The sequence below is a fragment of the Parus major genome, chromosome 1 (assembly GCF_001522545.3).
Source record: "Parus major isolate Abel chromosome 1, Parus_major1.1, whole genome shotgun sequence".
NCBI classification, from domain to species: Eukaryota; Metazoa; Chordata; class Aves; order Passeriformes; family Paridae; genus Parus; species Parus major.
In genome coordinates, this window is record NC_031768.1 from 28,336,303 (window position 1) to 28,361,366 (window position 25,064).

Below are 25,064 nucleotides of genomic sequence, written 5' to 3' on the forward strand. Positions count from 1 at the left end.
ACTGGTGAATTTTTTTTCTATAACTCTGGGCAGGAAGAGAGGAAATGCACTCCACTTCAGCCCAAAATAAACGTTTCCCTGTCCTGTAAAATGATCAATCTATGCCCTTTTCCTCCAGCACAGTAAGGGCAATACAACATGCTGCTTGAGGAAATACTAACAAATATAGCCAGTGAGAGAGAAACAGATGGGACTAAGAAATTAAACCAGCAGATTTCTGGAAGGTATTCAAAGAGGAGAGTTTATAATACTGAAACAGAACTGCTCTTTATTTTTTATTTTTTTTTTAAAGCCATGATCATCAAGATTTACCTTCAGCAGAGCTCACACTCTCCGTGCTAAATCCCCCGGAGGAATGATAAGAAAGGTCCTTTTTGGTACCATTCTGGCAAAAGTAAATCAAATTTCACAAAAGCCAGTGCCAGGCTGGAGATAGACAGGCTGCAAGTTTCTCTGTCTTTGGTACTCCGGGACAAACACAGAAGTCTGTGTACCATGGGGCATGGCTCCAGGCATGGGATCGTGTTACATCTTTACACACAAAAGCTTCTTTCAGAATCTAAACTAACAAAACAGGAACAACTTTTATTCCTGTATGGTTTCCTCTGGAGCATGTGTTCACATTTAAAATCCTGACCTGTGTGTCATTTGCTTGCATTCAAAGTTATTTGTATTGCTTTGGTATTACAAAGCAACAGCCAGTCCTAACCTCGCTTACTCATCAATAGCCTATGGACTTTGGCAAAACGTTGTTTATCCTCCTCTAGTGTTGGTTCATAAATTCTTTTTCTCTCCTTTTTTTTTTCCCCTTTTCAATATTTTATGGCCAGACAGTTGAGTTAGCAGCCAGCTTATTTTTCTCCACAGCAATAGTTCTACGGACATTTTAAATGTGATCCAATAAAGGAAGAAAACAAAATGAATCCAACAAAAATATTTTACTCACAAGGTCATCAAACATTGGAATCCAATGTTTGTCACCCTACATTTAAAAATATCATAGTACTTGAATGTTCTGGGTTATTTCTTTACAATTTTCATAAATGTTTAAATATATGTTATACATAAGGGAAACATTATATGTGTATAAATCAAATGCTTGGGGCTTTTTTTTTTCCCTTCCTTGTAATGCAATTCTTTTTTTTACCCTTTTCCCCTTGATGAAAAACATTTTCCCTAAAAGTATATACATCGGCACATTCTATGGTACTTTTCACAGTTTCTACATATTTGACATTTCAACAAAACCTGTAAGTAGTAAGAAATGAGATTGAAGAATGTGAAACTACAACATTAAATTTTTCTCTTACTGTCCACCAGTAAATGGGAAGAGAAAATCAAATCTTTTAAAGTACAAAACCAAAGCAAGCCATAATTGAGAAACCGAGACAATTAAAAAGTAATTATTTAAATAATTTTGATTGCATAAACTAAGAAAAAGACTCATCATTGAGATATAAGGAAGTCAGTTCTTGGATGCACAAGTTCTGAACAGAAAAAAAGCATTCTGTGTTACTAAAAAAGGCACAAATAGAATAATTAGGCTTTAGTAACACCTCCTTATGAGAAAGTCTTTTTCTCTGAATGTGGTGAATCACAACACTGTGGAATAAGGCATGGTGAAGCACACTGAAACTATTTCTAACTTTCACTGTGCTGTCCTAAAAATAAAGTGTAACTATGGCTAAATATATTGTAAATGTACTATATAAAACAGATTTCAGCTTAGTAGATGAATGTAAATATTGTTAAAAGACAGCCTCTTGCTTCCCTTATAATAAACTTACTGCAAATGACTAGGTTGTGATATTGTTTGCTTCAACAAGAGCTGCAAGTATATGTTATTTGTCAAAATATTCTGATTTATCAATTTGGTTCAAACAAAAAACACACACAAGAAGATAAAGAGTTAAGATGATGTTTCTTGTTGTAGAATTAATCAGATTCATATTAGCAGTAGTAAATGTCATGTTGGCACCTTTTCTTTCTCACACATTACAGTTTCAAGTCTTTGCTATGAGGAAATAATGAAGTAAAGATATGCAGTGCCATATACCATGCATCTTTTTTGTCAGTCTGCATAAGAAATGAATTGTATCTGCTACTAAGGAGGTCGCAGGGGCAGCAAGTTAAGAAGAATGCTTAAAGAAAGGACATGTCAAAGGAAACAAGAACTTATTTTTTCAATACTTTCTAACAAGTATTGCAGTTTTGGGGAAATTGAATGCTCATAATAAATACCCACCTATTTTGAAAGCATTGCTTGGTTTTCATTGCTGAAAAGTTAGCCCTGGTGACCAAACGACCTTGAAGTCCCCACTGAAAACTCATGAAGATCAACAAAAATGGTCTAATATTACAAACCTTAAAATCCATGCTTCAGTAGTAGTGTGATCAGCAGGAAAATTGTTACTTTATTGTGAAGATAAAAAATTGAGGACTTGAAAAAAATCATGCCAGACAAGATGTACATCTCATGAGGTTACCCCACAGTGCACTTTTTACTATTTTTTTAAAAAAAACATACTTGATAGTTAAGCTTGAAAGGTAAAAAATGGGAAAAAATTCTTCTTTGCCAGCAAGAAAAAAAACTGTTTTTGACAGTTGGATGATGCTTGTGTCTTGTGGTAAATTTTCAGCTTTGCCTACAAACAGAGCCTTTCCTTCCAGCAAACGCTATGCATAACTTAAGTGTGGAGTTAAGGCAGAAGCAAGCTATTGGTGTGCCAGATATTGCATCAAAATTACAAAATGCATTTTAATTTTGTGCAATGACTAGGAATTAATGCCAAGTCTACTGTCAGCATGCAGTAGAGCATCTCTCTGATCATGTGAAATGATTGCCTGAGATATAGCAGCCTCCACTGCCTTCCATCCTGTAGGTGCCACTGCTGCTAAGTGGAGCCTCTGAAGAAAACTAGATGAAGAGGCATGAAGCAGAGGAAGAGACGTGTGACTGTGGATTTTTAAAAATGAAAGACCCACAACATTCTCGTTTACTTTATGGATACTTACTGTCACTCTGACAGTGCCAATGAGCTTGTCAATTTTCTTCTATTTTGAGGTCAAAATATACAAAGGAATCTTAGTAATAAGCAAGAGTCACATCTTACAGGTAATAAATGGGTAATAGAAAATATGGTTTAAATAAAACTTTGAATTTTAAAGAGATGTATGGATGATCTGACTTAAATAAAACTACTGGGAACCAGTTTATCTTTCCACTCTCTTTCCAATCTAAGTCACACCCATCCCTCTGCCCTGAGAAGCTGACAGGGGCTCTGCTTTTGCTCACACACTTCTGAATGGAGAGAAAGAGAGCAGACTAAAGCAGCATTATTATGGTGTAGTAACCACTTCCTTTATTTCAGCCCCATAAATCAGATCGTACAGCTTCCATCTGATCCATTTTCCTGGGGTTGTGATATGGTCAGAAATTTTATTTTATTAGGAGACAATAACCTTGCCCTGGTGACAAGATAGTTCACACAGTATGTAGAATATCTAGATTCACATTTCCATGATATCTCAAATCGACCAAGAAACTAAACTGCATTCCAAGTTTTTTGCCGTCACCATCAGGTTACATAGACAATCCTATTGTAGTTGTTTCATTTCCTATAAGTAATTAAAGAACCCAAGAGCATGCCATAGCTGAACTGATTTCTCAGCCTAGCAGTGTTAAACTGATGAGCAGGTTGATCCCTTAAGGAAGGGTCACAAAGTACAGCAGCATCAACTGTGCACATGAAGGAAGACCCAGACCCTGGTAAAGCAGGATGTGGGAGCCAAGGCTTAAGTCTCTGGTATCAGACACCCAGAGTGCAAAGTGGTACTTTTGCATTCTGTTAGATGAGTTCTGTGCCTATGTTTGTATGGAGTAAAGGAAAAAAGATTAAATTTTTGACCTCAGGCATTCTTTGTTTCAAACAGGTTTATAAGAAATACACATTTTTGCACACTCCTCAGATATTTCATGCTGATCAAGGATTTTTGTCAGCCCAGCTGAACTGCTCACTAAGTAGTACACAAAAATCAGCCTATGAAATAATTATTTTGCAGGTTTAAATGGACTTCCATGGACCAGACAGTTATTGCAATGGGTCCACAATTTACAGGCAGACAGATGGCAAAAACACACCACGCAATCCTTCGTTCTTCTGTGTCCCCACCATTTTTCCATAGGTCCACGCTGCAATCACGAGTCCATCAAAATAAGAATCTGTGGGTTTCTCCAGTTGAAAAGTGTTTTTCAAGAACATCAGAGGAAGCATTTTCCTCAAATAGAAAGAATATAAAAATTCACAATTCACATCTGGGGTGTAATGGATGGCCAGGTGGCCAGCTATAGTTAACTGTCAACACTTTGTATTTCCCTTTGCCATCGGCAAAGTTTGCACTCAGAAGTGAGAGTATAACGTGAAGAAACTAAAGCATGAAACCACTTAATATCATAACAAATGGTGTTTGCAAAACCAAATTTTTTTTTCTTTTTCTTTTTTTTTTTCTTTTCTTTTTTTGCTTCCCAAGGTTTCCTTGGTACTTGTGGTGTTCACTGGCCTGCCTCTCACCAAACACTCTTAAAGTAACAAGTAATATACAGACCTTCTTGGGATGACTACATCCCATTTATAGCACTTTTCCCTCTAATTTTTCTTTTCTTCTATCATGATAAGTTGAGAACTGACCAGTTTGTGATATGGTTGTGCAATTCTAACAATTCCTTCTCCATACAGACAAATAACCATGTTGACAATGTTATCACTATCTTTAATCATTATGAACAGTGCATTATTCTGGAACTGGTTAAGAAAAATGTTGCTTAGCAAGTGAGCAGCTTAAACACTCTCCTCTTACTACTTTTTTGATGAAGATTCTTACTGTTACATGGTTCCTCTTTGCCTCTAATATGCTTCTACATACTGCTTTTTTTTATAAATTTTTGAAAAAGAGCAGCATGCACAGAAGTTGTTTTAGGGAAGGGCATGTTAAAGTATTTCAGAAGTATTGACCTACTTAGGAAATTAGGTATTTGGAAATACTTTCTTTTTCCATCAGCTCTTGATGATTGGTGCATAAGCAAGCAACAGTTCATTCTGTTTTTGGAAGAGAAACTATGCCTAGAATTAGTCTTTTATAAATGGGAATTATGTAAATATGCCCTCAGACACACTGGACCTAGCCCTAAGAATACTCTCAATATTTTAATGTGTTATAATTCTTAGCAAATAGGTATTTTGTTGCACTTGTATGCTATAATATAGTCCCCGGGGAGTGGGAGGAAAGTAGAAAGGACTGACTTTTATCATTTACATTTCCACTTTGTGAGAGTTAGAAAATACCTGGTACCTCTGAAAATTAGGTTTTACAGAATCTATCAGCAACTGTGAAAAAGTGAGCCATTGGGATGACTTTGAAGTAATGAAAGGCAGCCTCCAAGATATTTCCAGGTACTCCATGATCTATCTTCTGTCTAATCTTCTAAGTGATAAAACCTGAAAAAGGTGCAGCATTCACAGGGCCAATGGAATGAATTTAAAACAGAGGTGTACATTTCATCCACAGATTTATAAGTGTTCTGGAGGTGTTCTTTCCAGACAGGAACCAAAGGAAAATGTAATAATTTCCTAGCTAAACCAAAGTCATGCAGATAAGAAAATACAAGCATTCCAATAGAAGAAGGAATATATTTAAGTATTTGTAACTTGCTTTAAACTTTTCTGGAAAAAGTTAGCATAGTGAGATTTCAGCTGAGGCTTGAGATACTAAATATAATCTTTTTAAAAATTATATATTTGAAAAAAATCATTGCATTTCACATTTACCACAGAAATAGTTTAGAAGAAATGAGGCAAGTGAGAAATGATGGACTAGGTGCAGCATTTTGTGAAGACAAGGCTCCATTGAAATTAAAGATCACCGTACTAGGAGACACAGCTGCCAGGCTGAAATATAAACAGAAGTTGACTTGATAATTTAGTAGAAATATAAGATATATGAAAGCATTGTTAAATGAAATGAGTCAGTCTCCAAATTAATGCAAATAATTAAACAAGTGCCATGTCGTGTACTAGAATTCTCAACTTATTCCTAGAAAAAGTCCTGAACTAAATCTTACTCAAACTTATGATATATTCAGGTTCGTCCTCTTTCCTCACCTCCTGATGTACATTTTTGCTTTTGACAGAAATAGCAGGAGAACAAGTTTTCTTGTGTTATTATGTGGCTTTAGCTAGAAGCTGGAAGGATGGAAATTCTGCAAGAAAGCCTGCTGTACAGTCTCAGGGAACTCAGCTAAAGATACAAGAATTCAAACCAAATCCAAATGCTGAACCTTTTGAGATGCACTATGCTTTGAAGGCGAGTGACTTTATTCTGCCAGATGGGACTTTGAAATACTCTGCAGTGCCCACATGACTCATCAACAAAATTTATTTGGCTAAAGAAGCAGTCAGGGAATATACTGTACTATGCAGTATGTGGCCCCTCTAGGACAGCTCCAGCTGGAGCCTCAGGCAAGATTTATGGAAATGGAAATCTTAGGAGCTTTCATGCCTTTTCTTCCCATTAGCTGTGTAGCATCAATGAAACAATTGCCTGCAATCTTATCACATGAAGGCAAATATGCTTGTTGGTGGCAGCACCCCCTGAAATGAGACCAGCTGCACAGTGGGGAGGTAAGTTCCATGCAGGGAGCATGAAGGAGGAGGAAAATTCCATGTCTTGAAATCAGGAAAGACTACCAAATAAACAGTAAAGGTGTAGAAGAATGGCACAAGTCTTTATTCCATGACTTTGGGAGAAGGGAATGGGTTTGGCAGTGTGAGGTACCGTTAAAGAAATATACTGTTAATATTGTGCTCACATTATCTGTTTTTCTCTTCCTTTTCCTTCTTGACTAGAGGAAGAGCTCCTTGGTATCTTTTTACCTGGTCAGTGTTTCTCTTAATAGTAGGGTGGCAGGTCTGAGCAGATGACAAGCTTCTCCCTACATCTAATGCAGAAACTTTAGCTTGTGTGTTTTGTACTTTCAGGGCAAGTTGAGTGACCACTTTTGCCCTATTAGAGCACATAACCATTCTCCTAACAATGGACGATACCAGTAGGCTGAGTATATTAAATCCCTAGGCTCAGTGTGGCTGGGAAATGCAAATAGGTGAAGAAAAGAAGTAAGGTTGTTTGCTGAGATTTAGGAATTTATTTAAGCAGGTACCTTTCAGAAATTCAGTTGATTATGAAGCAAAATATGAAGTAAATATTGGTCGGGTTAGGAGGCTTGGTTACAAATGAGAGTCTGTTGGTCATATCCCAAGCTTTGATGTGATTCATTTAACTTTTGTGTTTATTTTAGGAAATGGAAAGAGGGTCAAAAGAATAGAGGCATTGAATTAAGGATGATACAAAGAAGGAATTTTTATCTTTTGATAAACAACAAAGATCTAATTTCAAGTCTCATATTCTACTCTTCGGCTCAAGTCACTTCATGAATTCTCCCTTTGCAAAGAAAAGGCTGTCAACAGAGAATGACTTTTGTAATCTTCAGCTGACGCTTTCATGAAGTTTAAACATTTGAATAACCGCTCTCCTGGTAGGAAACCTGTTGTGGGTTAACCCTGATTGTCAGATCTACCCCAAGCAGCCACTGACTTCCTCACCTATACAGGGATAGGAGACAATTCAAAGAGTAGTAGTGAAAAAACTCACGAGTTGAGATAAAGCTAGTGTAACAGGGAAACCAAAAGCTACATGTTGCAAACAAGGCAAAACTAAGCAAGTCATCCACCACTTCCCATTGGCAGGCAGTTGTTCAGCCATCTCCAGAAAAGCTGAGCTCCATCCTGTGAAACATTGACTTGAGAAGATACGCCCTCACTTTGAGAGTACACCCTTCCTCCTTTTCCCCTCAGCTTTATATGCTGAGCATGACACCATACAGTGTTGGATGTCCCTTTAGTCAGTTTTCTCCTGGAGGTGTCTCTTCCCATCTCCTTGTCACCCCCAGCCTATTCACTGGTGGGATAGGGTGAGAGACAGAAAAAAGCCTCAGGTCTGTGTAAATGCTGCTCAACAATAGCTAAGACATCCCTGTGTTAACAAAATTGTTGTGGTCACAAATTATATGGTCCACATATCCTCACACAACACACTGTGAAGAAAATCAGCTTTGTCACAGATAAAAACAGTACAGACACAACAGCAGATCATGACATAATACCCTGGGAGGGGATTTTCAAGCTTTAGGTGTCTCAAGTTAAACAGCTGAAAGGTAAGACATGTAGTCCCACAACTGTCACTGGAAATACTTATTTATTTTGACCTAATTGAATATTATACATGCAAAATTAGGATTTAAGGATGATAGTACAATATTAGCTTCATATTTTAATTTTACAATTCAGATGTTCTTACTGATTTGTTGTACTTCATTAAAACATGCAGTCTACTGAAAATATTTGCAAAGCAACAACTAACATTTCATTTTAGCGTGAAAGCAAGAAGTAAGACATTCCAGTTGAAAAAAACAGTAAATAAGTATACATATACCTATGTGTATATATGTATACATATATATAAATCACAGTGCATAACAATCACAAGTCAGGGAAGATAAGAAACAGTAATCTGCTTTGCTGTACCCATGTAGCCTACTCTGAAATAAATCAAGATGTACTGAAACTCATATGCGAGACTGGATGAATTCTATCAACATGGCATGAAGATTTCAAAGCTCTTCATTTTTTTACTTAGTAAATTTTTATTTTTTAACAATGTCAGTATGTTTCTTACCTCAGAGAAATGTATAAATTATCTGAGCTTAGATGCTTTACACCTAGAAAGAATTAGAAAACTTTTTTTCCTTTGGATTTCATTTGATGTCACCTACGAATAATTTGCTAATTCTGGTGAAACTGAAAAGAATTTCTAAAAATATGTGAGACCCTGTACTAGTATGGAGAAAAAAAATACTAGTACACAGTAAATCAGTGAAGATCAGTAGTTTACTGGGTATGTAATAATATTCTTTATTTTTTGAGAAAACACTAAATAAAGGCCTTTGGGGCCTAACAGAAATGTACTTTTTTTTCTTTCAGTCTGATTTAAAGTAATACTGGTTTGTCTGTTGTCTTCTTGTAAACTTTTAATCTGCAGTGCTAGCTTGCCTCCAGCAAATTATGTCTATAGAATGTTTTCCAAACTGAAAAATTCTAGAGGGATTCTGAAATGTCTCTTTCCAAATAATACATGAAAAACCTGTTACTTGAGAAAGAATCAGAGACCTAAAAGCATTACAAAACATTTTAAGTAAAAAGCCCTTATAAAAAAAAAGGAGAAATTTTAAAAAGTGATCTAAATAATTACTGCATTAATATAGCTCACGCCTATTACCACATTGGGATGGAAGGAAGATGTCTGAATAACACTGTCAATTAACAGAAACGATTTAAAAGATTATCCCTAAGGCCATACTTTCAAAATGTCACTAAACAGTATAATACAAAACAGGGTATTAATTATAACTGATCAGAAATCTTTTTCATGAAGTTGATTTTCATCATAAATGTTCAAGTCATCAAAATACAAAGTCATCATGGGAAGGAGCTTGTTAAAAAAAAACACAACAAAACAATCTAGACTAGAAAAATTTAGACTTGGATCCATTTCTTCAGGTTCCGTATTGAAATTCCCAGTGAGAGAAAACTGCTGTTTTTGGATTTTAGAGCACTCATTTAGAATACTGAAGACCCAGGATCCAACCATTTTGTTCTTTTTAATGTCTTATATTAACAGCTCTGGCCAAAGACTATGGTGGTCATGCTGAAGTTGACATTTTTTGTCAAAACTGTTCAATACTAAGTTCTAATTGCAGCAAGATCTTGACCCTAGGAATATTGTGGGGTCAGTACTCTGGAAGCTGGAGAAGGCCTGACTATTTTTGGACAGTAGGGAGTGGTCATTATAATTTGTACAAGGCAGAGTAGCTGCAAGGCACAACTGGGAGACTCTTTGTGTCTGGAAGGCCCCATCTTGCAGCTTGGGAAATTCAGATTCCAATTCCTTCTCCAGATCAGGGAGAATGGTATTTTCCTTCTTCTGAGCCACTAATGCTTCAAAAAAAGTACAGCAACGACTAAGTTAGATTCCCTGACTCAGTACTCCAGTGAAAAAATGCTGCAGATACCTTCATGTTGTCACTTCCTCTAATCTGCTAAAAACAACTATACTATACTAGTTATTATACTAGAATTATAGTTATTATACTAGAATAAAATTTCCTTTACAATATGAAACATTTTTTAAATAACAATTGTGATAACCACAAATCCTTGGTTTGAAAACTTAGTTTTTTGTCAAGCAGGTCAAATTGATTTTAATCTAACAAAGACAAAGCTGGAAGGATAATCTTGATTTCTCTTTTTTATTTAAATTTTATTTGTTGGAATTTATCTATCCTCTCTCTAACCCACTATATTTTTTTCTGCTTTTTTTAAGAGACACCCCTTTTTAAGAGGCGAAGATTTTGCCCGGAGTATTAGACAAAACACATGTTATTTGCACAGGTATGTAATAAATGAGTTTAAAATAAAACTCTTTGTGTGTCTTCAACAAAAAAAAAACCAGAACAGTGTAATTCATCTGCAGCTGCCTTTTGATTGCTGAAAGTAAAATCCATACTGTAAATCTAGGTTATGACAAGCAGAATTAGTGTTTTATGGGCAGCAGGAATCCTGATACCTCATGACTTTTGGATCTTTAACTCTGCATATTAAAAACTTTTAAAAAGATATGGTTCTAATTAAATTGTATGAATGTATTTTTTTTTTTTGGTTGAAAATGAAAAGGTAAAAAATCAGGGTCTGTATGTAATGATTGAGCCATTATACAGAAAGATACAGCTTAAGCCCTGGGTGTTCAGCACTGCAGTAATGCTACTGACCACCTGAAGGAAAGAAGTAATTTTAGTGGTTTTCTTGAGGGCCCAGCTGCAATCCTGGAGAAAGGCACATTCCTGAAAATGTTTTCAGGACTGGTGAAGAAGAGTCTCACTCTTCCTCTCCCTATCTTTTCAACTGTGTCCTGAATGGCTCCTAAGAGAATCTGGGGCTGAATGCTGGGTCTGAAGAACTTTATGATGAGGAGAATTTTATTTCACATGAATTTCAGATGCATTAACATTAGGTAGTGCTGTGTGACTGCTGCTGTGTTCACAGATGATAAAGGAAATATATTCCCAATTTGTATAATGATTCTACAATTAGCACTTTAGTGAGGCATGTATATACCTGTGAGGGTACATCTCACCTTACTGCTGCTGGTTTCTGTTAAACATTGGCCATTTCAGTTCCCTGAATGAATGGAAGGGAGGCATTCCTAATTTCTTGTGATTCCCATACAGGGAACAAAACAAATTATGTTAAGCAGAATCACACTTTTGTCTATAACCTTCCTCTCTTCAGCTGTGCTTTAGCTGATTGTTTGCTCATCTAGTGTAGAGTTGGTCTGAAAACCCATGGTGAGCAGGATTTGCCCATAAAGGACAGTCTCAGTGTGAAAGCCCAACAAAATAAATATGCATCTTTCAAGAATACGAAGAATTAGAATACTGCAACATAATAAAGGCTTTGCTTTGCAGTGCTACAAATGCTTAGTGTTGAATTTACAGACAGACCTCTTCCTGGGGCAAGACCATCTTTTTAATATTAATTTTCTTGCTGGCTAATATTACTGAGCTTATGTTCTTAATGTGAGTACGGGATTTCATCATAATAGATGTGGTAAGTCCTTCTCTTTTGTACTAAAAGAACAAACCTAAAAAAACTACACGTATGAATTAATAATTACCATTCTTAAAATCCTAGAAAGATGATTTAATAATAGCTTTGGGGAAAAAAATCCACTAACATTTCAATAAGCATTGTTTTACTATATAACTGCTTTTTGAGATGGGGCTATTTTAGGGATCAAATCTCTATTTGGATCTTGATTATAGAGCTCACTATTTTTAATCTTACTTTTTCCTGCTTTGACAATTGGAAAAGAGCAACACGTTTCTTTCCCTCCCCCTTCCAATGTCAAACATATCAAAAATTAGTTTTATTTGGTTATTTTTATCTACAAAATTCTGGATAGTATTCTGGCAGCATGAAAAAGAAAAAGTGTTTTATTAGCTACTACTTTCCCTATCTTATTTTGAAAATGCCATACATATTGAAAGTATTGATGGAATAGTATATAATTATAGACATCCATCAACACCATTTTTCCTTTTTTTTTTCAACATGGAGATTTAATCCTGTAAAACATGTAAGTCATGAATCTTGGAATGTAAAACTTTCAATGTATTTTTATAAGTGTTTCAAATAGTACTAAATCACTGGATTTAATTTCCTTATATGGGTTAACTTTAAATATAATTACCTTCCACTATTTTTAACTAAGTACTTAATGCAAAACTACAGCTAGTGAATTCAGCAACTGAACACTGGCTTAATCCTCACATGGCAGAAATAAAATGTGCTATCATTAAAACATCACTGAATTAATCCCATGCAGTAGTATAAACCAGATAGTAACAGTAATTACTTAACAGAAATTTAAAGGGTAGCAATTAAAATGAGCAAACAAAGTCCTGATCATACTCATCATTTACTCACCTGTGGTTTCTTGTTTGCAAATCAATGTTTGCAGACACAGTGTAATTTGTTATTTTGAAACTAACAAAATTTTCAATGTTATCAAATAGCTATTTTCTTCTTTATAGTTGAAGAAATATTCTTTGTATGCCAGAAGAGTTAAAGCCATTTCTAAAATGTCACAAATACTATGATTTCACTAGTTTGCTACAAGGAAGTTCTCATACAGTAACTTAAGAGAGCTCATTTGCTTTTAGGAGGGAAAAAGCATGTAGACAGTACACTGAAAGCAGATGCTGTCATGAAATAGGCTGATTTTATGCTGGGAAGGTGGTGTGTATGATGAAGTTTGCACACACATAAAAGAGAATCAGGAAAGATTATACAGTAGGAACTGACACAGTAAAGGGGGCTTTAGTATCAAACTGAAGAACCCTAAATTAAGCAAAAATGTACCTAGTTGGACTTACTGTCCAAAATGTCCTAGCGCATTTTGAGGGCATGCTTCCATTCTTCATGATACCATAGCACTGTCTTTATCAGCATAAAATCTTGTGATACATGAAGAGTCATAAATTACCATCATTTTACTTATTTGTGACTAAAAAAGTACTCTATAAAACTTTTTAGAAACTTACCAACTTTTGGGGTAAAAAGTACTTCAAGCTTTGGAACAGGGAAATTTCTATTTAAATAAAACAAATATTTATTTAAAATCTGTAGCATGAAAATAGCTTAAAAACCTGTAAGGTCTTGTTAGGGAGGTGTACCTCAGTGGTAAGGGCAGCAGGCTGTGATGATTCATAAGAAATATTGAGGCTTGGCAATGGTATTTGGGAAACTTGGAAGCCTTGGCCTAAAACTAAGGATTTCTCTGTATGATCACATTATCAAGTTGTAGTGGATGCAGCCCTCAGTTCCTTGGTCCACAAGATTTAGGCAGAAAAAGGGTGAGTTCAGCCTAAACAGACAACTGCTGCTTCAATCTCCTCAAACTGGTACCCCCACAGCATCGTGCCTTCCTGCTAAGAGGAAGTCAAGATTTCAAGAGATAAAGAAAAAGCCCTGCATGATGATTGCCTTTATATACAATGGATATTCAAGCAGATTGCACACTAGACAATTAGGTTTTTAACTTTTTCATTTGTTTTTGTTTATTTGTAAATTGTCTCTGGGTGCTTCATGTTCATAAGCCAAGAAAGTACATTTTATTATGTTATCATTAAAATTTACCTTGCATTATATCTGTGATAGTAGCATGTAATGGACAATTTTCATTAGAAAATTCGAGCAATCTGCCTGATTTTGCATGAAAATAATTTTTGAGGGTAATTTTTGAAGGACATGAAAGAGGAAGAGTTAGATACAAAGCCTATGAATTCAACACCAAAATAGCAAGAGTTTTTATATCTAAAGAAATTACTGTTTCAAGCTATTATTACAGAATGTGATGAAATCATCTAAATAAGGAAAACTCCTGCACTATCCAAACACTTGCTACCATGTAATCTATACAGCACTGACTAGAAAGGACAAAAAGTACTTCAGAGTAATCACAACACATTGATAAAAAATGCGAATTGAAAAGGAGTTTAAAAGAGTAAGTCTATCCTTCCATGACCCTTCTGTTACCAATTTGTCCATTCAGAGGGACAACGTGGTTACATTTTTGACAGCTTTGAGAAAGTCCAGTCAGCACAAGTTGCTGTGCCATTGTCTCTGGAGCAAACTCCACACTAATCTAATCTCTTCTGCTCCAAGAAAATTCACAGCTCAGATAGGCCTGAACTGCTGGAACTCAGGATCAGGAACCTCAGTGGAGATTTTGACACTAAATTCGATGAAATGCACAAATAAAGGAAGCTCAGGAAGGAAACACTAGCTTTTCCTGCCTGCTTCATTTTCTATACTTCAGCAGAGTTTTAAGTCGGTGAAAGTCTACTTCCATTCAATGATTTTCAGTTCAGCATCCCACAAAAACAGTACATAAACCAGGATGCCAGCTCTGCTTTGACATTACATTTCCATGCTACTAGCCACCAGTTTTCCACACTTTGATGACAAGGCTTAGCTTTCCTCACCTTACATTAGTGGTTCTGTATTCCAGATATGAAAGGTTGAGACCCTGACAGACTGCCAAAGCTAACATCAAAGTATAGCCTCACAGGGTAAGAGAATAAGCATCACATTTTCATCAATAAGTGTCCCATGACAGACAGAGCTGAGACAGATGCCTTCTGCACATCACTCTCCGCAGGACTGTCTCACAGCCTGAAGCCTAAAGCCAGAAGGGAAAATCTAGAAGGTGGATTTAGAAGATATGAACTACAGAAGAATTACAGATGGGCTGTTTTAGTTTTAGATCTGGAATCTCTTTTTGATATAGAGGAAACCTTTGGGAATGCTCAATATTATTGTAATAGGGTATGAGTGGACTGTGGTAAAATACAATATATCCTAAGTTATTGGCAGTTCCCAAACAGGCAATTTCCTTATTTACAAGAACACCTGATACTGTTTAGCACAAATTGATTACTTTCCTCTTACATTATCTGAAGAGTTTATTTGGCACTGTTCTCCAGATTCCTGACTTTTATGCTCCAGATGCTTTGGAGAATTCATGATCTTGGATGATTTAAAAGCTGCAAAATAGAGACACTTTCAAGTTTTCCCTCTGTTTAACTGTTTCTCCCATAACATTTTCTTCCTGTTTTAGTAATTTGATAAAGTGTCCTCACGTTTAGTCCATTTCACCAATCTCAGTAAGTGTGTGTTGTCTAAGTCTCCTATGATAAACTGGTTTAAGTAGGTATAGTTCATGTGGAGATGAACAGCGGTACATCTATCTATATCTGTTCCACATTAGCTTTTCCACTTGTAAGGGAGTATCAAGTAAATCTGGTTGTGGCATAGATAACTTACTGATGTCAATGTTTTTGAGTTGTTTATTTGACAATACTTCGAAATGTTACTAGAGACTCCTGTGCTGGATGTGTCACACATACAATGTAACTTAATTTAAATGGTGAAAAATCTATGAAGAACAATTTTAGATGTGTAACTATGCTTGAAAAGAATGAGTTCTTTTAATTTAATTAAAACACCAAGTATTTATTTTGTTTAAAAGTATTCCCTATGAACACACCTGTACCTTAAACTTACATATTTTTCCTGATTTTTCATATTATTTCACTTATTCAGGCTCTCTATTTCCCATAATATTGCAGGACACATCTAGCCAACAGCTAATTCAAGTTATGATGATGAGAACTCCAGCATATTGTCTTTAAATTACTTGATCTCACTTTTAACATGCATTATTTCCATGCAAATCACTCTCTTTTCTTGCCTTACCAGGCTAACATGGAAAGACCTAAAATGTCCTTATCAGATAAAACCATTAATTAAAATAAGTTCATGGGGTAGCAACCCAAGGAAAAGTGTGCAAGAAGTGTCCTGAGCCACTAGATAGGCCATTTGTTGGCATAAACTCACATAAAAGAAATAGATATCACAGTCAACCATTTTTATTGCTCATTCCTCATTTTCAGTGGTTGCCTTTACTTAGGACTAGAGCTTTGCAGGGCTCAACTGCCAAGCAACTTAATCTGGTCATGAAGATATATGCCCCTGAATGTGCATATACTTTTATAAGTTTGTGAAAACACACACATAAATGTAATCATTCTTTTTTTTTCTGCTCTCGCATGACCATTGAGGATAGTGGTTCACACTTTTTGCAGAATGTACACTTTGTAATATATACAAATATTTCTGACTATTTTTTCCATCTTAGTCCCATTTCCCTGCAAAGGCTCCTTTGCCTGTATGAAAGAGTGCAACCTCTGTATCCCTTTTCCTCTGTCAGACTGTAAACTTTACTTCCCTCAAATTTAGGTCTGTTGTTCTGTACTGTTCTTCAGGACACTGATCCACCCACAGGCATTGTCTTATAGAGGGGACACTGTGCAATAGAAAAGAGGCTTACTCAAATTGCTTCTTTAGGAGCAAAATGGGAGCACTAGATTGAGGGCCTGTCTTCATTTTCTTCCAGCAGCAGAGTTAGACACAGCAGCTTTCTTCAGCCAGAGATGGAGGGCTTCAGACTGAGCAGAAACCTGTGTTAATAAATTGTGTTTACAGTGGTACAAATTCCACTGCTTGGGAACAAAAACATAAAAACAACCAACCAAAAAAAAAAAAAAAAAAAAAAACAAAAAAAAAACCCCAAACAAACACAAAAGGTAAAAGGCCTTTTACTATTTTAAAACTTTTATCTCAGTAGCCACACTTTTATCCACAAAATCTCCTCTGTAACTGGCTTTTATGTGGACCTGCTAATGTCTTCTGAACTCCTATCTCTTAACTGTGGGCTAGCAGCTATTTAACAGATATTATTTTCTACACCTCTATGAGCACAAACAAATCATTAGGTTATTTAGCAAATAAATCCCTACCAAACCCACAATCAGACATGAAACCATCCCAGTGATCCTGAGCACCATTTCATAATGCATCAGCTCAGAACTTTTTTCTTTTCCTTTGGGTCTCCAGCTGCTCCTAGGGCAGCTGGCAGGGCTGGGTATACAGTGTATCATGGAGACACTCTTTGCTTGTGCCAGCAGAAACAGTGGGAAATGCTCCATCCAAGTTAATTTTGGTCCTTTCTTAAAGCAATGAGCAGGAGGGAAGGGTTTTTTTTAGGAAGAAAGTCTTTACTGTGAGTGTGGTGAGACATTGAACAGGTTGCCCAGGGAGGTTGCCCCAACTCTGGCAGTGCTCAAGGCAAGGCTGTATAAGGCCTTGTGCAACCTGGCCTAGTGGGAGGTGTTTCTCACCACAACGGTGGGGGGTGGTCTAGATGATATTTAAGATCCCATCCAACTCTTAACATTCTGTGATTCTGTGATTTTTGGCCAGCCTTGCTTTTGTGTCCGCTCTCTGCTTACCAACCACCAGTCAGGCTTGCACTGGCAGAGTGATGCTGACTGCCAGCCTGGAGTGTGGGGAGCCTACGGGTACTACAGCAGCAGTTTCACTTGAAAGCATTTGCTTCAAATGTGACATGCTATTTCAGCATGGGGAGGAGACTTTGAGAAGTGAAAAAAGAAACTTTAAGACTGTTTCAAAGATAGATTTCATTAGCAAAAAGTGCCTTGAGGAATACGAACATGCAGAATGTGCATCAGAGAAATAAAACGCCACCACGTAGGGCTGGGTGACAGCAGAAAGCCTCTGAAATTCACTGGGTCATTGTAATAAAGTCTTGTGTGTGATGATATTGTTGCAAGGGGTGACATTCTTTCATACACAGAGTAATGCAGAGGCCTGGGGCCCTGGACTGCAGGACTGCAGGTGTCATTTGTTTATGGCCAATTCTACACATAAGGCAGCCCTTCTCAAGGAGGTGTCATAAAGTGACTCACGGCTGGTTTTCCGTGACCCACACATGCAACATGTCATTCACCTTGCTTATGGGAATTCCTCCTCTGAGGACAGGTCATAACAACCTACCTACCTACCATGGCCCTAAATGCGTCCCTGCCTATAAAAAACAGCATTTTCTCTCGCAAGTCAAGGGAACTGCAACCACCAGAATGCTCTAGTCCAGACACAACCTCAGGCTCAGCAGAGCAATCTGTAAAGGACACATGCTATGCTCCTGAAGTAGAGGAGTTTGAATTGCGGGCCAAACATGCCATGATAGGCCAGATCCAGACACCAGTCAGCCAAAAGCAGAGATGTTTGATGTAGCCTTCTGCCCTGTTGAGAAGCAAGAAAGATGTACTTGATAATGCAGTGACCCAAACTCCTTTACTTGGTTTAGGAAAAAAAGTGAAAAAGAAGTTACAACAAAGCAGTGGTGAAATTAGAGAAAGACACCTCAAACACTGTAAAGATAAGCAGAATTACAGAGAAGTACATTTGGGTTATACAAAGAAGTACTGAGGATGAGTGCAGTTATTAGCTGCAAAGAATATAGCTGCTGTATTAAAGAGAAAGCCCTGATGTTCCTGTGTTGTGAGAGATCAGGTGAAATCCAGTAAATTTATGTCCTGATATCATGACACACATAAACCTGACACCCTACACCTACTGAGGACCAAAGCTTTGCACTACAGAGAGCAAAGAATACTGCTCACAGCCTTTGGTCTTATTGTCAAAGCACTCTGAGGACTGCTGTAGTGGAGTGCCTACAGAGCAGACTATAACACCTTCCATTACCACAAGTTGGAAGCACTTGTTTAGAATTATTTATGGGAAACACAAAGGGAGTGAAATGTTATTTTTCCTTCTCTTTAGGTTAAGGTACGCTCCCTGCTGATCAGATGAAGTCCTTTCAATATCACAGATGCAAGAACTTGTTTCCTGTCATGAACATCAGGTGCAATAACGTGGCCATCACCTTTTCAAAAAATGTGTGCTTGGTGATACACCAAACTGGGGCTTTCAATGGGTGGTATGTCCATTGGAGAAAACTACATAAAAAAGATCCTATCAGCTGGAGCCTTTGGATACTCAAGGATAACAGACAGAGCCCACTGGTGTGAACGCACATCAGGAGATCAGACAGAATCAAATTTATGAAGGAAGGACACAGTTTCTACATTTTCCACTTATTTTAAGGAGTGCCATGCTCCAAAGCTGCAGAGCTGTTCTTTAGTAAAGCTGCTCTGCTAAAATGCTAAACAAAATCTGTTTCTTTGAAGCCAGCAGGAGTCCTTGAAGATCATTTCAGATGCAGTGTGAGTCGTGCAAGGAATGATCTAGGGCCTTGATCACAACACATAGGGAGGGATTGAATTACTCTTCTTACACAGTAAGCTGTGTAGGACATAAGGATTTTCATACAGACCAGATATCGAGGGTGAAGTGGACAAGTGGGCAAGTTTTGATATTAACAACGAGTCCAGGAAAGGCTGAGTCCTAGGAGAAAGGTCTGATTCTTTAATTAGAGCAGAAGTGAATTAGAATTCCTTGGCTGAGGAAAAGACAGTTCTTGTGATGGGATTTGGAAATAGTCAAGAGTAATTATCAAGCGGTTGGCTTCAACAAGGAACTGTAGAGGAAAAGGCAAAGTTTCTATTTTCAGTGTTCGTTTAACATAACCCTTTATTCTGTTTGCAGCCCACATGATGACGCAACATCCCTCCATTTATATTCCCAGATTTTGAATCATAAAAACATTAATTCACCTCTTAATTATTCATTTAGGAGTTTCTTTGTTGGGCTCTCAGGAGTACTATATTAGGCAGTTCTTTTGTAAAATGCAGATTTTTAATGTAAGAGGAATGAAGACTTAGTCTCTTTTGTAAAACTACAGAGAATTTTAGTGAAAACCATATGAAAACAGACAAACCTTCAATTAAAAAAAAATGAGTTTCCAAAAACACAGACTGCTAGACTCATGTTCTCTGCATATCTCTTTTCAAATATGTATCTTGTCTTTCCAGATAAAAATGGAATAGGAGAAAGAAAAGTGTAACTTCAGAGTATTGTGTAAAAAATACGCAAGATTTTAACAAAATTCTGACAGGTATATAAAAAATGATATCTTTTCATATCAGAAAGATTTTGTAAAAAACAAAGAGATTTATTGGCCTTAGAAGTACTTTGCTCACATTTCACAATATGATCAAGAGATTCTGTGAAGCTTTTTGAGGATAAATTTTGTTGTAAAGAGAGTGCCTAAATAGATCTTATTGCCTTGTAGTCCTTACTCATAATAAAGAAAAATGACATTAAGGACAGTGTAATAGGCACTAAGAACCCTGCACCCTTTTATACTACAGTGTTAATGGTGGTTTAGATTTGTCTGGAAGCATACTTTATAGCTCTTTATTTAATGACACCCTCACTCTTTTCAGTTTTATTGCATTCAATGGATACCACAGTACGAGAAATACATGGGCCTGTTGGAGTGCATCCAGAGGAGGGCCATGAAAATGATCAGAAGGATGGAGCATCTCACCTAAGAATTCAGGCTGAGAGAGGTGGGGTTGTTCAGGCTCTGGGAAGATGTTATTGTGGCCTTCAGGAACTTACAAGAGGCTTCTAAGATGGATGGAAAGGGAGTCTTTTTATCAGGACCTATATTGATATAAAGGGGTAAGATTTTTAAACTGAAAGAGAGCAGGTTTAGACCAGATAGTAGGAAGCAATTCTTTGCTGTGGGAGTGTCAAAACACTGGAACAGATGCCCAGAGAACCTGTGGATACCCCATCCCTGGAAGTGTTGAGAAACAAGTTGGATGAGGTTTTGAGCAACCTGTTCTAATGGGAGTTGTCTCTGCCCATGCCAGTGGACTTGAAACTAGCTGATCCTTTTAAGATCCTTTGAAATCAAAACTACTTTGTGATTCTGTCATTCTACAGTGATGGCAAAAACTGCTCTTCACCCTCTTCTCAGCTCCAAGAGTCCAAATGGCATCATACAGAACTGAAGTTCCAGTAAAAACAAAAAAAAACCCAGGAAAATTAGGATTTTTTTTTTTAAACAGAAATACAGGGATTTCTTTTAAACACAAACACAAAAATCAGACCATGAGCTTGACTTTTAACTTCTTTTCCTTGACAGTCTTCAGTGATTCCCTCAGCCATAGTGAACAAAAGGATAATTGACCATCATAATCTACTGATAAAAGAACAAAACAAAACCACAAAACCCACCAACACAAAAAAAAAAAACCCAAAACAAACAAACAAACAACAAACCAAAAACAGACAAAGAGAAAAAAAACAAAACAGTTCCCTCAATCCTCTATTTTCCTAAGCATCTAAGTGATAATTTTATCTGAGCTGCTCCTGAATCTTAGTAAAAAAGTTTGGTATATCTGGATGTGATTAATAATTCATTTATTTCTTAAAATAAATACATTAAAAAGTCTATAACTCCCAATGATCAAGGGATGTCCAGTTACAAAACAAAAACGTGAAAAAGAATCGCACTTGGATCATCAAGTAGCCTTTTGACTTGTCCACAAGGATACAGATGCTGTAACATCTTGCAGATTTCCCTCCTGGGTATATTTACACACACATTTATCATGCCATAGCAGAGGTGCAATTTTATGGAAAAGTCTGACGTGCATTAAAGATTTTATTAAGCATTAGATTATGCTTCTACATATATCATGAGAATAGATCAAGATGAGAAGATCAAGCATCCTTTAAGTGACATTATGCTGTGGCTCTATTTATATAGGGTGCTTTCCTTTCCTAGAAAGAAATTTTACTGAGGGAATTTTGTTGACGTTTTGTGACAAAGGAAGCAGAAAATTACAGACCAGCATGAAAGTGGTACTTTATTCTCCAAGCAGATCTAGGTGACCAACTTGTGGTTTTATTCCTAATGAAACACAAAGAAATTTTCATGGCTCAGTATGTATTCTATTTCCACTTGGAAAGCAGATTTCTTGAGGACAACTGTAGTTATTCATTGATATATCATACACGTGTAATAAGCCTGTGTGTATGTGGAGCATTGAGAAATCTACCCTTACAGATTATATCCGCCTATGCATAGATACATCTGCTACATTTAGTTCTTTTCAGGTTACAATAAAGATGCAAAATCATGTGTGTGGGAAGGCCTTCTACTGACAGTGGCTGAAAAAAAGAGAAGTGAATAAAGTGGAAATGCTGTGCTTACCAGCTCCCACTGTTCAGGCCACAGAGGGTCACTGAACTGCAGTTCATTTCCTATTCCACTCTCTGACTCCAACACTTTGAAGACTGCTGTAGGGATGTAATCATTCTTCTCGTGCTCGAGTGAAAACCACACAGAAAGATCAGTCATTTGCCTGCCCTGTTATTCACCCTCCTCCTCTTTTCATTTTTTTTTTCTGCTGTTTTAATGTATTTTTAAAGATCACTATTTCTTTGAAATAGTTCTAAATTTAGATTTTTTAGTTAAAAAATGATCTTATGATAACAGTGGATTACTTTCTGAATTATATTTCTTACACACTTCACAATGCTAAGCTCTTCCAGTGGTATCTTTTTCATGTTTTTGGGGATTTTATTGAGATTCAATTTTCCAGAAATACCATATTCTAAAAGCTCAGGTTTATCCTGAACAATGTATATTATCCATCACAAATAAGAAGTATCTTCAATGAGCAAAATTTAATAAATCCAAATTTAAAAGCATAAACACAGAATAAGGGGAAATGAATGTCATGAAAACTTAATATATATTTTCTAATATTTTCTTGCAATGGGATGGCTTGACACCCTAGATAAGATGACTTCAGTATGTATGATGCAATTAATGGTCTTGGAAAGCTAGTATTTTCACTTTCATGTTTCTTCTCTTCCAGTGTAAGACACTGGGATCACAAAACCTCTGGGTGATAGAGGCCTGGCAGAGGTTGTAAGAGTGCACACACACACATTATCGTTGTGGCACTCCTGATCCTGACACATCCCGAATGATTGCAGCTTCATGGCAGGGTTATGGAGCAGCCTGTTCTCTGCTGCTGCTGAATAAACCTTGCTGCATAAGGCTGAGTAAGCCTTGTGTACATCACATGGTGAGACCCATTCCCTCTCTGTGGGACCATGATCTTACTGGGCAGCTGAGTGCATAGTCTGACTTTGAGAATGCCCTTTGTCACTGTTACTACCTTCTCAGTCACTGCATTTCATCCCTCAGGAACACAGCTACTACACTCCATTCAAAACAGAGTGCAGACAAAACTTCATCACACAAAACAAAGAAATCATGGTTAAAAAGGAGGTGAGGTATTATCTATAAGAGCATGGGGCTGGGCTCTGCCCCTCCCTCTGTGATTATGCCTGGGAGATATTCGGTGGTATGGTCAAACCCAAATCCTTGGTATGGCAGGCCTCATGACTGAGAAACTTAGGCAATCCTGTGATTTCTCTTGTAGCTCTGACATCTAGCTGCCTGATCTGTGAAAAGCAAAAGAAGATGCAATAAAATGAAGACACAGAACAGAAAAATATGATGTCTTAACTACTGGAAAAAAGTCTTCAAGCATTAGCAAAATGGTGTCCATTTCTACTTACTGTGAATGCTTGTTCCTTGTGTTACTTTAATTCACTTAGCTGTATTAGGAAATCATCCCCCAAACCCATGAAACACCTGAAATGTTCATTCCTGTAACACAGCAACAGGCTCTTAAAAATTTTTTATTAGACTATTGTTCTTACAATTTTTACCACCCCTTGTCAAAATAAATCAAACTGTGATAATCTCCATAAGCACTTTAAAAGGATTAAAATTATGGGGAATCATTTTATATACCAAATTACTTTGTATATTTCTATTCTCTTGAATGAGAGGGGAAAATGAATTGGAAATCAAAAGAGGGAATTGCTCTTTTGATACCAGCATTTTCTTTTCTATGGGTATAATTAAATAGATCTTAGAAGAGTGAGATGCAGAAAGGAGAGGAAAGAAGTAAAAAAGGAGAAAGGGACAAAGGGAGGTGGTGATAATATGGTCAGAATTAAAATATGTTCACATCATCTTAAATCTCTGAGAGACACAGTACATCAGGTTTTCATCTCAGCATTGCTGTAGTCTGCAGAAGACCATTGATAAGTGTGAAGAACTGCCTGGGTAACTTTCATGCCACTGTCGCTGACACCCCTGGAAAACACTGTCTGGGTGGTGAAAGAAAGAGAAGAGGACAGAAGACCAGAGGAGAATGTGGCTAAAGGATTCCTACCACAGACTGTTTGTTCTCTGTTTATGGACTATTTCCCAAGGAACCTGGATACTCAGGACAGATCCCACACAGCTGCTCCTAGCTGTTACTGGTCTCAGGTACAAAGATTTCCACCTGTGGTGGTCTTTGCTGCTAAGCTATGCTCAGCAAATACTAAGAAATGTTAGATCTAGGATGCTAGAACAGTGTCTTATGTCTCTAAGCAGTATAATTTTATAATAAAAAGAGGAAAAAATAGGATGAAAATGTATAAAAAGTATTCTATAGGCAGGTGGGAAAAGTCTTGCAATTGCTACCACTTGTTCTCATGAGGGACCTCAACTTCCCAGACATCTGCTGGAAATGCAACACAGTAGAGAGGAAACAGACCAGGAGGTTCCTGAAGTGTGTAGAAGGGAACTATGTGATCCAGATGGTGAGGGAAGCAGCTAGGGAAGGCTCCCCATTGGATCTGCTGTTTATGAACATTTATGGATGATGTGATGGTCAGAGGGCCTCTTGAGCACAGAGATCACAAAATGACAGAATTTTCAATTTTTTGAGAAACAAGGAGGGTGGCCAGCAGAACTGCTACTTTGGACTTCCAGAGGGGCAGACTTTGACCTCTTTAGGAGACTAGTTAAGAGCCCTTTGGGAGCCACTCCTAAGGAGCAAAGGAGTCTAGGAAGGCTGGATGTTCTTCAAGAAGGAAGCCTTAAAGTTGCAGGAGCAGATTGACCCCATGTGCTCAAAG